General features: G+C 43.5%; 1 pseudogene; it reads left to right on the plus strand.

The window, feature by feature from the left end:
* Window positions 1-11,428: 11,428 nt before the first annotated feature.
* On the plus strand, window positions 11,429-12,917 carry LOC118677494 (annotated as a pseudogene).
* Window positions 12,918-13,125: the final 208 nt, after the last annotated feature.

The following is a 13,125-nucleotide window of genomic DNA, read 5'->3' on the forward strand; positions in this document are numbered from 1 at the left end:
GTTGTGTTTGTGTGTGTTTTTGTTTGGTTGTTTGTTTTTTGAGTCCCTATGTCATTTATTTCCACTCTGATCTTTATTATTTCCTTCCTTCTGCTTACACTGGACTTTTTTTGTTGCTCTCTTTCTAACTCTTTGAGTTATAGGGTTAGATAATTTGTTATCATTTTTTCTTGTTTTTTTTGAGGTAAGCCTGTAGAGCTACGAACTTCCCTATCAAGACTACTTTCACTGTGTCCCACAGATTTTGGATTTTTGTGTTTTCATTGTCATTTGTTGCCAGGATGATTTTTATTTCTTCTTTATCTCTTTGGTAACCCAATCATTGTTTAATAGCATGCTATTTAGCCTCCAGGTGTTTGATTTTTTTTATTGTTTTTATTGTAGTTGATTTCTAATTTTATGCCATTGTTATCTAAGGAGATGCGTGATATGATTTCTACCTTCTTGAATTTTAAAAGACTTTGCCTGTACCCCAATATGTGGTCTATCTTTGAAAATGACCCATATGTATTTGAGAAGAAAGTATATTCTGTAGCTTTGTGGTGAAATGTTCTGAAGATGTCAATTAAGTTCATCTGATCTAGTGAGTCATTTAGGATTGCTGTTTCTTTGCTGATTTTTTTTTTGTTTAGAGGATTTTTCCATTGGTGTTAGTGGGGTATTAGAGTCCCCTACTATGACTGTATTGCTGTAAATTTCTCCCTGATACCTTCCAGAAGTTTTTTTTTAAAATATATTTGGGTGCTCCTGTATTGGGTGCATATATGCTTACCAGAGATATCTTCTTGTTGAATTGCACCCTTTAGTATTATAAAATGGCCTTCCTTATCTCCTGTTATGGCCTTCACTTTGAGGTCTAATTTTTCAGATATAAGTATTGCTAATCCAGCTTTTTTTCATTTCCATTTGCCTGAAAATTTTTTTCCCATCCCTTCATTATCAGTCTAAATGAGTCCTTTGTTCTGAGGTGGGTCTCCTGTAGACAGTAGATATATGGGTCATGTTTTCTTATTCATTCAGCTACCCTATGTCTTTTTTTTTAAGTTTATCAGTCTTTTTTAAAATTTTGTTTTATTTCTTAAAGTATTACAAAGAGTATTACACATGTCTTCTTTCCCCCCCCCTTGACATTCCCCCGGCCTCCCCCACCCCCCAGTGTCTTGTGTCCATTGGTTATTCTTATATGCATGCATAGAAGTCCTTCAATTGATCTCCTAGCTACCCCCAACCCTCCCCAGGCTTCCCACTGTAGTTTGACAGCCTGCTCAATGCTGCTCTGCCTCTGTATCCATTTTTGTTCATCTGCCTATAATGGTCCTTATTATCCATAAATGAGTGAGATCATGTGATATTTTTCTCAGCTTCCCAGGGTCCATCTCAGTCTCACAGGGGCCATCTCAACCTCACCGGGGCCGTCTCAACCTCACCGGGGCCGTCTCAACCTCACCGGGGCCGTTTCAACCTCTCACGGGCCGTTTCAACCTCTCACGGGCCATTTCAATATCACCGGGGCCGTCTCAACCTCACCGGGGCCGTTTCAGCCTCACCAGGGCTGTCCCAGCCTCATGGGGGCCATCCCAGCCTCACGGGGGCCGTCTCAACCCCACCGGGGCTTTCTCAACCCCACCAGGGCCATTTAAACCTCACCGGGGCCGTTTCAACCTCTCAGGGGCCGTTTCAACCGCTCAGGGGCCGTTTAAACATCACTGTGGCCGTCTCAACCTCACCAGGGCTGTTTCAACCTCACCGGGGCTGCTTCAGCCTCACCGGGGCTGTTTCAGCCTCACCAGGGCCGTCCCAGCCTCACGGGGGCTGTCCCAGCCTCATGGGGGCCGTCTCAGCCTCATGGGGGCTGTCTCAGCAACACGAAGTTTGGCATTCTGTCTTTTGTTGGGCAGCTCCTTGCTGGACAAAATCTCCAGGCATTCTTGGTGGCTGAATATCTGGCATGCTTGCTTGGATTTTGTTTTCTACTAAGTTCACAGACTGCTTGTCTGCTGTCTCCCAGCGTCCCATGTGAGACTGGATCTGGTGGACCTGCTTGTGCGTTTGTTGGTACAGTGGTTCCACGTCACCGGCCCAGCCAGGTCCGGCTCCAGCTTCCTCCAAACCTGATTCTGCTTCTTGAGTGTGTCCCTTATGCATGTGAGGAGTTGAAATCTGCAGTTTGTTGGGTTGGGCTGCAAAAGCGCAGGTGGTTCCTTTTGTGCCACTGGCACAGCTTGGGTGGGGATGTAAATTGAGTAGGGCGGGGCCTCCGGGAATCACCAGGGTGGAGCAAGGGACAATGGTGTCTCTGCAACTCCTCTCCTCTGTGCGACTCCATGTCTCGGTGTCCCCGAGTGCTGGCGAGCCGCTCCACGAGACAGCCACCCTCACTCTCCGGCCTGTTGCAAGGCCATCCTGCCTCTCCTTGTAGGGGTCTGGGACCTCAGAATCCCACCCCAAACAAGATCAGTGGATTTGAGAGTTTGTATCCCCTTCCAATTGAAAAAAAACCGGCGCATCCAGTTGCAGCCCACCTGGCGTGCGACTCTGTACCTCCATTCTTGGTGCCTCTGCACATCCTACTCAGTCTCAATGCTCTTCTTTCTTTCCTTCCAGTTGTAGATCTTCCACTGGGCCAGCTTTCCCATGGTTCTGAATGATAGCTGTTTTTCTTATAGTTGGTAGTCTCAATGTTGTTGTGGGAGGCAGCATGCACAGGTCTGTACCTTATGTCGCCATCTTGGTTCTCTACCCTATGTCTTTTGATTGGGGCATTTAATCCATTTACTTTTAAAGTTATCATTGATAGGGACTTGTTTATCACCATTTTTATTCTTTCTGCTTGTGTTCCTTCTTCTCTTCCTATTTGTTGTTTTTACAGCAGACCCTTTAGCATTTTTTGCATTGCTGATTTGGTGGTAATAAACTCTCTTAGTCCTTTTTTGTCTCTGAAGCTCCTGATTTCACCCCCAACTTTGATTGACAGCCTTGGTGGGTAGAGCATTCTTGGATTCAGTCCATTGCTTTGCATGACTTTGTATATTTCATTCTGTTCCTTTCAGGCCTAATGTGTTTCTGTTGAGAAATGAATTGACAGTCTGATGGGAGATCCCTTGTAGGTAACTTTCTGTCTCTCTCTGGTTGCTTTTAAGACTCTTACTTTGTAGTTGGTGTTTACCAACTTAATTATAATGTGTTTTCGTGTTGTTCTTTTGGGGTTCACCTTGTTTAGGACTCTGTGAGCTTCTTGGACTTGTGTGAATTTTTTCTTCCCAATATCAGGGAAGTTTTCTGTCATTATTTCTTCAAACAGGTTTTCTATTCCTTGCTCAGTTTCCTCTCCTCCTGGCACCCCTATTATGTGGATGTGGTTTCATTTCCTGTTGTCTCAAAGTTCCCTTAGGTCAGTGGTCAGCAAACTCATTAGTCAACAGAGCCAAATATCAACAGTACAACGACTGAAATTTCTTTTGAGAGCCAAATTTTTTTAACTTAAACTATATAGGTAGGTACATTGTTATTAACTTAGGGTACGCCTAAGCTGGCCTTTGCTAAAAACATACTCAATCGAGGGGTCGACCTCAGCGAACGTACCCCCACTTCTTCTAACACCACTTCTTTAAAATAGACTCACCCAGGCCGAAAACTGACTTCTGCACATGGGCCACAAAGTTTCAATCGCGCTGTACGTGTGCGCCCGCACATGATATTTTGTGGAAGAGCCACACTCAAGGGGCCAAAGAGCTGCATGTGGCTCGCAAGCCTCAGTTTGCCAACCATTGCCTTAGGTAATCCTCCTGTTCTTTAATTTTTTTTTCCAGTTGCTGCTCTGCTTGGGTATTTTTTCCAAACTTGTCTTCTAGCTCACTGATGCCATCCTTTGCTTCTTCTAGTCTACTGTTGATGCTTCCTATTGTGTTCTTTATTCTAGCAATGTCATTCTTCATTTCTTCATGGTTCTTACACAGGTTGTTGAATGTGTCTTCCATCCTCTTCAGCATTGTTATGACCATTGCTCTGAATTCTTTCTCTAACAGATTGATTGGCTCCATTTCATTTACTTCCTTTTCTGGTGATTTCTCCTTTTCTTTCGTATGGGGGCAGTTTCTTTGTCTCCCTATGTTCACTCCTCTCAGGGTGTCTGGTTATGTAGCTCTCTCTTGACCGCGTTGACTTAAAGGCACAAAATACAACATGAAAAGACACAACACAGAGGGCACCAAACACAAATCTATTCATGATACCCCAAATAAAGGTGACCACCAGAGAAAAGAGAATTAGGGGAGAGAAAAGTGTGCAATAATGATATTGCGAAAAGGAAAAATGTAAAAGAAGAAATAAAGAGAAGAAAAAAGGAGGGGAAATATATGTATATGGGGGAAAAACTCCAAAAAACCAACCACTAATCCAAAAAATGCAAACAAGAAACACCCAGGGAAAAAAGGAGGGAAGCTGAATCTAAAGAAGCAGAACTTATTTCCAGAAGGTAAGGTCAAGGAATTGAATGAACGGGGAAATGGCCATGATTCAGTATACAAAAGGTAGATAGAGAACACGCGTATAAGAAGAAAAGTAAAAACAAAATACTAAAAAAAGAAAAAAATGAGAACTATATATAATAAAAATATATATTAAATAAAATTTATGTATATATAATTTTTCCCTTTCTTTAATACATTTATCTATGTATTCACCTATTATTAGAAAAGGAGAAAAGAGAGTAGGTAGGCCTGAGTTGTTGATTGAAACTAGTTAAGCTATTAGTAGGAGAAGAGAATAAGCAAGGAGAGGAAAAACAGGAAAAGAAAAGAAAAGAAAAAGAGAGAAAAAGACAGGAAAAAAAAACAAACTACAAACAACGAACATACGACAGAAAGAAAGGAGAAAAAAATAAAAAAATTTTGGCTAGTGAAGAAACAAAAAGAGGAAGTGTGCATTAGACTTAGAGCAGGAGACAGGAAATTAGATATATGAATAAGATCAATATTTTACAGGGAGTAAAAAGAAAGGATAAAGAAAATCTAAAGCAGGAACAGGTTAAGAGAAACAGGATGAAAAGGGGGAAAAGTGATAAAGAGAGTGTTGGCATAAAGAAAAAATTGAGGGAGAAACCAAGATGGCAGCATAGGTAAACACCTGAAATTTCTGCCTCGCACAACCACTTCAACTAGAAGGAAAGAGAAAAGCACACTGAGACTCAGAGGAGGTGCAGAAGTAAAGTGCAGAGGTACGGAGGCTCACGAGGAAAGGGCTGGCAACTGAGGACACGGTTCTCTTTTTCAATCGGGAGGGAGGCACAAGCTCCTGACTGCTCTGAACTCAAGTTCCGGGCAACTCTCTGGGGACCCAGACTCATACGGGGAGAAACTGGCATGTTTGGCAGCGGGCAGAACTCGAGGGATGCTTTCTCTCAGAGGTGCTTGCAGCGATTACCTCGGGACACTGAGACGCGGGGCCTCTTAGGGCAGGGCGGAGGATCAGCCATAGCTGTTTTCTCTGCCCTGTTGATTCCCTGAGGCCACGCTCCACCCAAGCTGTGTGCAAAGGCTTTTGCATATGAATGGCCTGGCCTTTGCAATCTGAAAATTACCTAACAAACTGCAGCTGGGTCAGAGAGACCCAGGACATCCAAAAGAAGGCCCAAGGCCCCACAGCAGCTTGCATTGCTTCACAGCTGGGCCTCATCTGGGCACCTCCAGACCCCAAACAAAAAAGAGTAATCTGTAGATCTCCCCATAGCTCCTGCTGGGTAGCCTCAGGCAGAGGCTAAATTAGCACCTCCTTAGAGATCCAAGAGCCAGTGTACCCAGTGGTCAGAGTGGGACCATCCAGATTACAACTCCTCAGATCCATAAGGGACACACTCAGGGGGCAGACTCAATGAGCACCAAAGCCCCACTGAAGCAATTCTTGCCCCAGAAGGGTGTCTCCAGCACAGAAGTTCTCCCACCATAACCACAGCTGATTCTCACAGCCAATTGGCCTGGAGGTCAATTCCTCCCAGTGATACCTACAACAATCAAGGCTTAACTACAACAAGACGGTGCACAAAGCCCACAAAGGGGTGCACCAAGAGTGTCCACCTCAGGTAATTGGAGAGGCTGAGCCACTGGGCCCTATAGGACACCTAGCACATAAAGTCACTCTATCAACACAGGGAAGCATAAAAAATGTGGAGACAAAGAAACAAGTCTCAAATGACAGAAATGGAGGAAAGAAAACTATTGGATATAGAGTTCAAAACCACACTTCTAAAGTTTTTCAAGAATTTTCTAGAAACCACCGATAACCTTAGTGAGAATCTCGATAAATCTAGTGAGACCATCAAGAATATGAAAAAGGACCAACTAGAAATTAAGCATACACTGACTTAAATAAAGAATATCATACAGAGATCCAACAGCAGACTAGAGGATCACAAGAATCAAGTCAAAGATTTGAAATGCGAAGAAGCAAAAAACACCCAACCGGAAAAGCAAAATGAAAAAAGAGTCCAAAAATATGAAGATAGTGTAAGGAGCCTCTGGGACAGCTTCAAGCATACCAAATTATGGGGATGCCAGAAGATGAGAGAGCAAGATATTGAAAACCTATTTGAAGAAATAATGACAGAAAACTTCCCCTACCTGGTGAAAAAAATAGACTCACAAGTCCAGGAAGCACAGAGAACCCCAAACAAAAGGAATCCAAAAAGGACTACACCAAGGCACACCATAATTAAAATGGGAAGGGCAAAATACATAGAGAGAATTGTAAAAAGAGCAAGAGAAAAACAGTTTGTTACCTTCAAGGGAGTACCCATACGATTGTCAGCTGATTTTTCAACAGAAGCTATGCAGGCCAGAAGGGAGTGACAAGAAATATTCAAAGTGATGAATAGCAAGAACCTATAACCAAGATTACTTTAACCAGCAAAGCTATCATTCAGAATTGAAGGTCAGATAAAGAGTTTCACAGATAAGAAAAAGCTAAAGGAGTTCATCACTACCAAACCAGTATTATATTAAATGCTGAAAAGTATTCTTTAAGGCAGTGGTTCTCAACCTTCCTAATGCTGCGACCCTTTAATATAGTTCCTCATGTTGTGGTGACCCCCAACCATAAAATTATTTTCGTTTCTACTTCATAACTGTACTTTTGCTACTGTTATGAATCGTAATGTAAATATATAATATGCAGGATGTATTTTCATTGTTACATATTGAACATAATTAAAGCATAGTGATTAATCACAAAAACAATATGTAATTATATATGTGTTTTCCGATGGTCTTAGGCTACCCCTGTGAAAGGGTTATTTGACCCTGAAAGGGGTCGCGACCCACAGGTTAAGAATCGCTGATATATGTGTTTTCCAATGGCCTTGGTGACCCCTGTTAAAGGGTCATTAGACCCCCAAAAGGGTCGTGACCACAGGTTGGCAACCCACTGGTTGAGAACCGCTGCTTTAAGAAGAGGAAGAAGACCATTTACAACAGCATGGTTGGAACTGGAGAGAATTATGCTAAGTGAAATAAGCCAGTCAATGAAAGAAAAATACCACACGATCTCACTCATTTATGGATAATAAAGACCATTAAAAACTAATGAACAAAAATAGATACAGAGGCAGATCAGCATCAGACAGACTGTCAAACTATAAGGGGAAGGCTGGGGAGGGCGGGGGGTGGGGGTAAGAGTTCAACCGAAGGATTTGTATGCATGCATATAAGCATAACCAATGGTCACAAGACACTGGGGGGTAGGAGAGGCCGGGGGAAGGTCAAGGGGGAAAAAAAGGAGACATATGTAATACTCTTTGTAATACGTTAAGCAATAAAACAAAATTAAAAAGAAAAAAATTGAGCTAGAGTAAAATAATGTTAACATAAAAATAAAAATAGAATATAGGACACTAATCCAAAAATAAAATAAAATAAAGAAAAAATAAAATAAACTTAAAAAAGGTAAAATAATAGTAATAATAATAATAATTAAATATAAAAATATAGTAATAAAAAAGTTAAATAAAGTGAGGAAAAAATTTTAGTTTCTTATGTAAAAGATAAAATATAAAAAAGTGAAGTAGTGAAGGTTGTTTACTTCAGCGGAGCTTCAATGACCTATAGGGGCTGATTTATGACCGCTCTCTACTGTTCTGCTTGGCACGCCTGTTTCCTGTCAAGTAGTCAGCACAGTGTTGAAGTTCCCTGCGATCCACCACTACTCTGTGTTATAAGCCACAACCTTATTTTCAAGCAGGCGGGATCTCTCTGCCCACTTTGTTTTTCTGCCTGCCTTCAGTTATATTTACACAAGCGTCTATTTCTGACACAGCCGCTGGGTGGCGGTGTTTCTGTATTAGTTTCTGGGACCAAATGGCCCCTCAACCCATTGTTTACCAGCCATGGGCAAACTACGGCCCGCGGACCGGATCCGGCCCGTTTGAAATGAATAAAACTATTGAAATAAAAGACCGTACCCTTTTATGTAATGATGTTTACTTTGAATTTATATTAGCTCACACAAACACTCCATCCATGCTTTTGTTCCAGCCCTCCAGTCCAGTCTAAGAACCCATTGTGGCCCTTGAGTCAAAAAGTTTGCCCACCCCTGGTTTAAACTCTTCTTTCCCTGCCACAATTAGGACTGGGTTGGAGGGACAGACTGCCCCAGAGCTAGTTTTCTGCTCATCTCTCCCTATTCTGACCCCAGTTTTCACAAAAACAACTTTCCCCTGCAGTCTCGGTGAGTGTTTTTAATTGGAAGATCCTATGTACTGGTCTTAGCAAGCAAAAGCAAGGGAGAAAAAAAGACAAAGCAACTGCACTGACTCACGTCTTTCTCCCACTGGCACTGTGCAGCTGGTATAGCACTTCAGGCTGCCTTTCTGGGCACAGTCTCCCATGGCTGTGGGCTTAGATCTAGAGTCCCCCTCTGCCAGAAGCCCTGTGGATCCCCTTCCACATTCGAGGGCTACACTGACCCCAAGGGCCACGGATTTGATAGAACGCAGTCTCCCTCTGAGACTCTAGATTCCACTGCACATGTTTCTCCCTCCAGCCTGGATCCCAGATCTCACCTCTCTCCAGGAGATCTCTGACATTTCCATCCACAGATTGTCTCACCAGCTGTGTTTAATTCACCAATTATGGGTGATGTTATTTGATTCAGCTGTTCCTTCTATCTTCTGTGTGAGAAGGTGCAGGACCCAATCGCGTATTCGGCTGTCACATGTCTGTCCCTCGTCAAAATTTTTAGGCGCCTGCAGTCAGGGAGGCTTGAGTCTGGGTGTTTGTGGGTTTGCAGCTGAGTTAGCTGGTCCCTGGGCATTGTGGCTGTAGGGTCCTGGGAGGTATCCGAAATCTCCCTGGTTTGAAGGTAAGGCTGGGCTTCCAATCCCAGCCGCTCTCCCCTTCAAGATGGCGTGGCCTCTCCAGCAGAGCCAGCTGTTTAGAGGGAAATTTCAGTGGTAGTAGAGGCTGCCCGGCCAGGGAGCCTGGTCCGCCAGTCCCCAGCAGTCCTGTGAAATATAACTGTCCCTCACTCACAAATACTAACACTCCCCCCATGTCCACGCACTCTCCTTTAGCTCTCTCACTCACACACTGTCTTGCAGCCTGTCTTCCCATCAGCCACCATCTCCCAAACTTTACTCTTTTTTAAAAAATCTGTCCCTAGCAGAGGAACCAAGATGGCGGCGTAGGTACACACTTGTAGTTGCTGCCTTGCACAACCACATCAAAACTACAACTAAAAGACAAAACGGATATCATCCAGAACCATGAGTAGGCTGGCTGAGTGGAAATTCTACAACTAGAAGGAAAGAGAAAAGCGCATTGAAACTGGTAGGAGGTGAATAGGTGCGGAAGTGCAGAGGTATTGAGGCGCGTGTGGAAATGAGCTGGCAACTGAGGATGCTGTTGTCTTTTTCATTTGGGAGGGAGATACAAGCTCCTGATTGCTCTGAACTCCAGTTCTGGTTAAGACTCTGGGAACCCAGACACATATGGGGAGAAACTTCACTGTCTGGCAATGGGACAGGAACACAAGGGTGGCTTTCTCACAGAGGTGGTTGCAGTGATCATTGTTCCTGCAAGGAGCTGTGAGACACAGAGACCCTGGGACCACTCCGAGGCAGAGCAGACTGGCAGCTATTACGGTTTGCTCCACCCTGATGATTCCCTGAGACCCCGCCCCACCCAATTTACAACCCCACCCAAGCTGTGAGCAGAGGCTTTTTCATGTTAATGGCCTGTTCTTCTACAATCTAAAACCTAACAAACTGCTGCTGGGTCAAAGAGCACCAAAGCTTGCAAAAGTAAGGCTTAGGCTCAACAGCAGCCTGCATTGCTTCACAGCTGGGCCTCACCTGGGCACTTCCAAACCCCAAACAAAGAGGAGAAATCTACAGATCTCTCTGTAGCTCCTGCTGGGTGGCCTTAGGCAGTGACTGAATTTGCACCTCCTTGGAGATCCAAGAGCCAGTGTACCCAGTGGTCAGAGTGAGACCATACCAGAATACAACTCTTCACATCCATAAGCGACACACTCAAGGGGCAGACTCAGTGAGCACCAAAGTCCTACTGAAGCAAGTTCTGCTCCATAAGGTTGTCTCCAGCACAGCAGTTCTCCCATTGTAGACTCAGCTGGTCCTCACAGCCAATTGGCCTGGTGGTCAATTCCTCCCAGTAATACCAACAGCAATCAAGACTTAACTACAACAAGACTGTGCATACAGCCCACAAAGGGGTGCACCAAAAGTGTCAACCTCAGGTAACTGGGGAGGCTGAGCCACTGGGCCCTATAGGACACCTAGCACAGAAAGCCACTCTACCAACACAAGGAAGCAGCCAAAATGTGGAGACAAAGAAATATGTCACAAATGAAAGAAATGAAGGAAAGAAAACTACTGGATATAAAGTTCAAAACCATGGTTATAAGGTTACTCAAGAATCTTCTTGAAACATCCTAGAAATTTAGTGAGACCCTCAAGGATATGAAAAAGGACCAATTAGAAATTAAGCATACACTGACTGAAATAAAAAATAATATACAGAGATTCGACAGCAGACTAGAGGACTTCAAGAATCAAGTCAAAGATTTGAAATACGAAGAAGCAAAAAATACCCAACTGGAAAAGCAAAAAGAAAAAAGAATCCAAAAATATGAAGATAATGTAAGGAGCCTCTGGGACAACTTCAAGCGTACCAGCATCTGAATTATGGGGGTGCCAGAAGAAAAGAGAGAGCAAAATATTGAAAACCTATTTGAAGAAATAATGACAGAAAACTTCCCCTACCTGCTGAAAGAAATAGACTTACAAGTCTAGGAAGCGTAGAGAACCGCAAACAAGAGGAATCCAAAGAGGACCACACCAAGACACATCATAATTAAAATGCGAATGGCAGGAGCCAGGTGTGGTGTTCCGCACGCAAGTCTCTGTACGTGGCAGGAAGAAATGGAGGACTCCGCTTCAGCACCACCCGCAGCCTCAACCGCAACTCCAGCCTCAACCGCAACTCCAGCCTCGACCTCAGCAACGCCGGCCGGCCGCACTAGGGCAGCTGGATGAAGAGCAGGCCAGAAAGGCAGTGAAAGCTCTATTGGCACATTCCAGGTCCAGGAAAAATGCAAATGGATTGCTTTTGAATGAGAATGAAATTTTTTTTTTAATGGTGGTATTATGGAAAATTCCAAGTAAAGAACTGAGGGTCAGATTGTCCTTGCCTCATGGTATTCAGTCAGATTTAGCAGATGTCTGTTTATTTACTAAGGACAAACCCAATGTAACTCCTGAAAAGATGGAACATTTTTATAAGAATCTTCTAAACAAGCATGGAATAAAAACCATTTCTCAGATTATCCCCCTCTGAACTTTAAAAAAGGAGTATAAAGCCTATGAGGCCAAGCTCTGCCTCCTGGGTAGTTTCGACTTGTTCCTTTCTGATGCAAGAATCCAGCCGCTTTTACCCTCACACCTCGGGAGACATTTCTATAAGAGAAAGAAAGATCCAATACCTGTCAATCTGAAAGCCAAGACTCTTTCCCAAGAAATCAACCCATCAATAGGTGGAACTGTCTTAAACATCTCTAAAAGTGATTCTTGCAGCACTATCCACATTGGTCACACTGGAATGCAGGTTCAGCACATCACCAAAAACATTCTTGCTGTTAAAAAAAAAGCTTTTACAAAAATTGCCAGAGAAGTGGGAGAGTGTGAAACTCTTGTACGTGAAAACTGAGAGATCAGTTGCCCTTCCTATCTTTTCTTCATTTGTCAGCAGTTGGGATGAAACTAAAGGAGTGAACATTTTTAGTCTGAAGAAACAAGAAGCAAAGAAAATATTAAAACTAAAAGAACAGAAAAAGAGACGAAAGGAGAAGAAAATAATCAGAAAGCCTATGAAACAGGGTAGAAAGTCTACATCAGCCCTACCTACAGAGGAGACGGCCTCTAAAACTTGTGGTTCTCCAGGACCCCAGGAGAAAGAGACCCCTAAGCCTGAGAAGAAAGAGACCTGCAGAATAAAAACCAAAAATAAAGTACATAAATTGAATCTGAAGAAGAAATCCCATTGCTGGTCCCAATAGGAGAAACTCCTGCCAAAGAAAATGTAGAGATGCAAAAACATGCCACAGACGAGAACTCTCCAGTAAAGAGTTCTGGTTCCAACCCACCTCGTGGGAAGAAGAGAAAGGCCTTTCCAGCTTTGTAGATGCCGAAAGCACCAGAGCCCAAGACCCCAGGTAAAGGTCCAGGGAAGAAGCCAAGAGTCAAAGAAGAAGTGGAGAAGCAAAGAAACTCTCCTTTGGGGACAAAAGACCCAAGACAGAAGCCCAAAAAGCTAGAGGCCAAGTTCTTCACTACAGCTAATAAGTCTGCAAGAAAAGCTTCCCATACCCCCAAACAGTGACCCCCAAAACCCAAAGAGCCCCAGCCCACCTAAAGTCAGTGACTTGGCCAGGAGGAAACATCAGAGCTGCCTGGAAAGCTTTTGAAAAATACCTGGGGCCTGACCCCTGCCACAACCTTCTCCGAGAATGAGACCTGGACTTAAAACCTCACCAGTGATTCTGATGTACGTTTGTGGGTGTAAGAACCAGTAGTTTGAATCCATTTTTTAAAATTGTTCTTTCATGTATTCGCTAATATAA

Source organism: Myotis myotis, unplaced genomic scaffold, assembly GCF_014108235.1.
Source record: "Myotis myotis isolate mMyoMyo1 unplaced genomic scaffold, mMyoMyo1.p scaffold_m19_p_2, whole genome shotgun sequence".
Lineage (NCBI taxonomy): Eukaryota > Metazoa > Chordata > Mammalia > Chiroptera > Vespertilionidae > Myotis > Myotis myotis.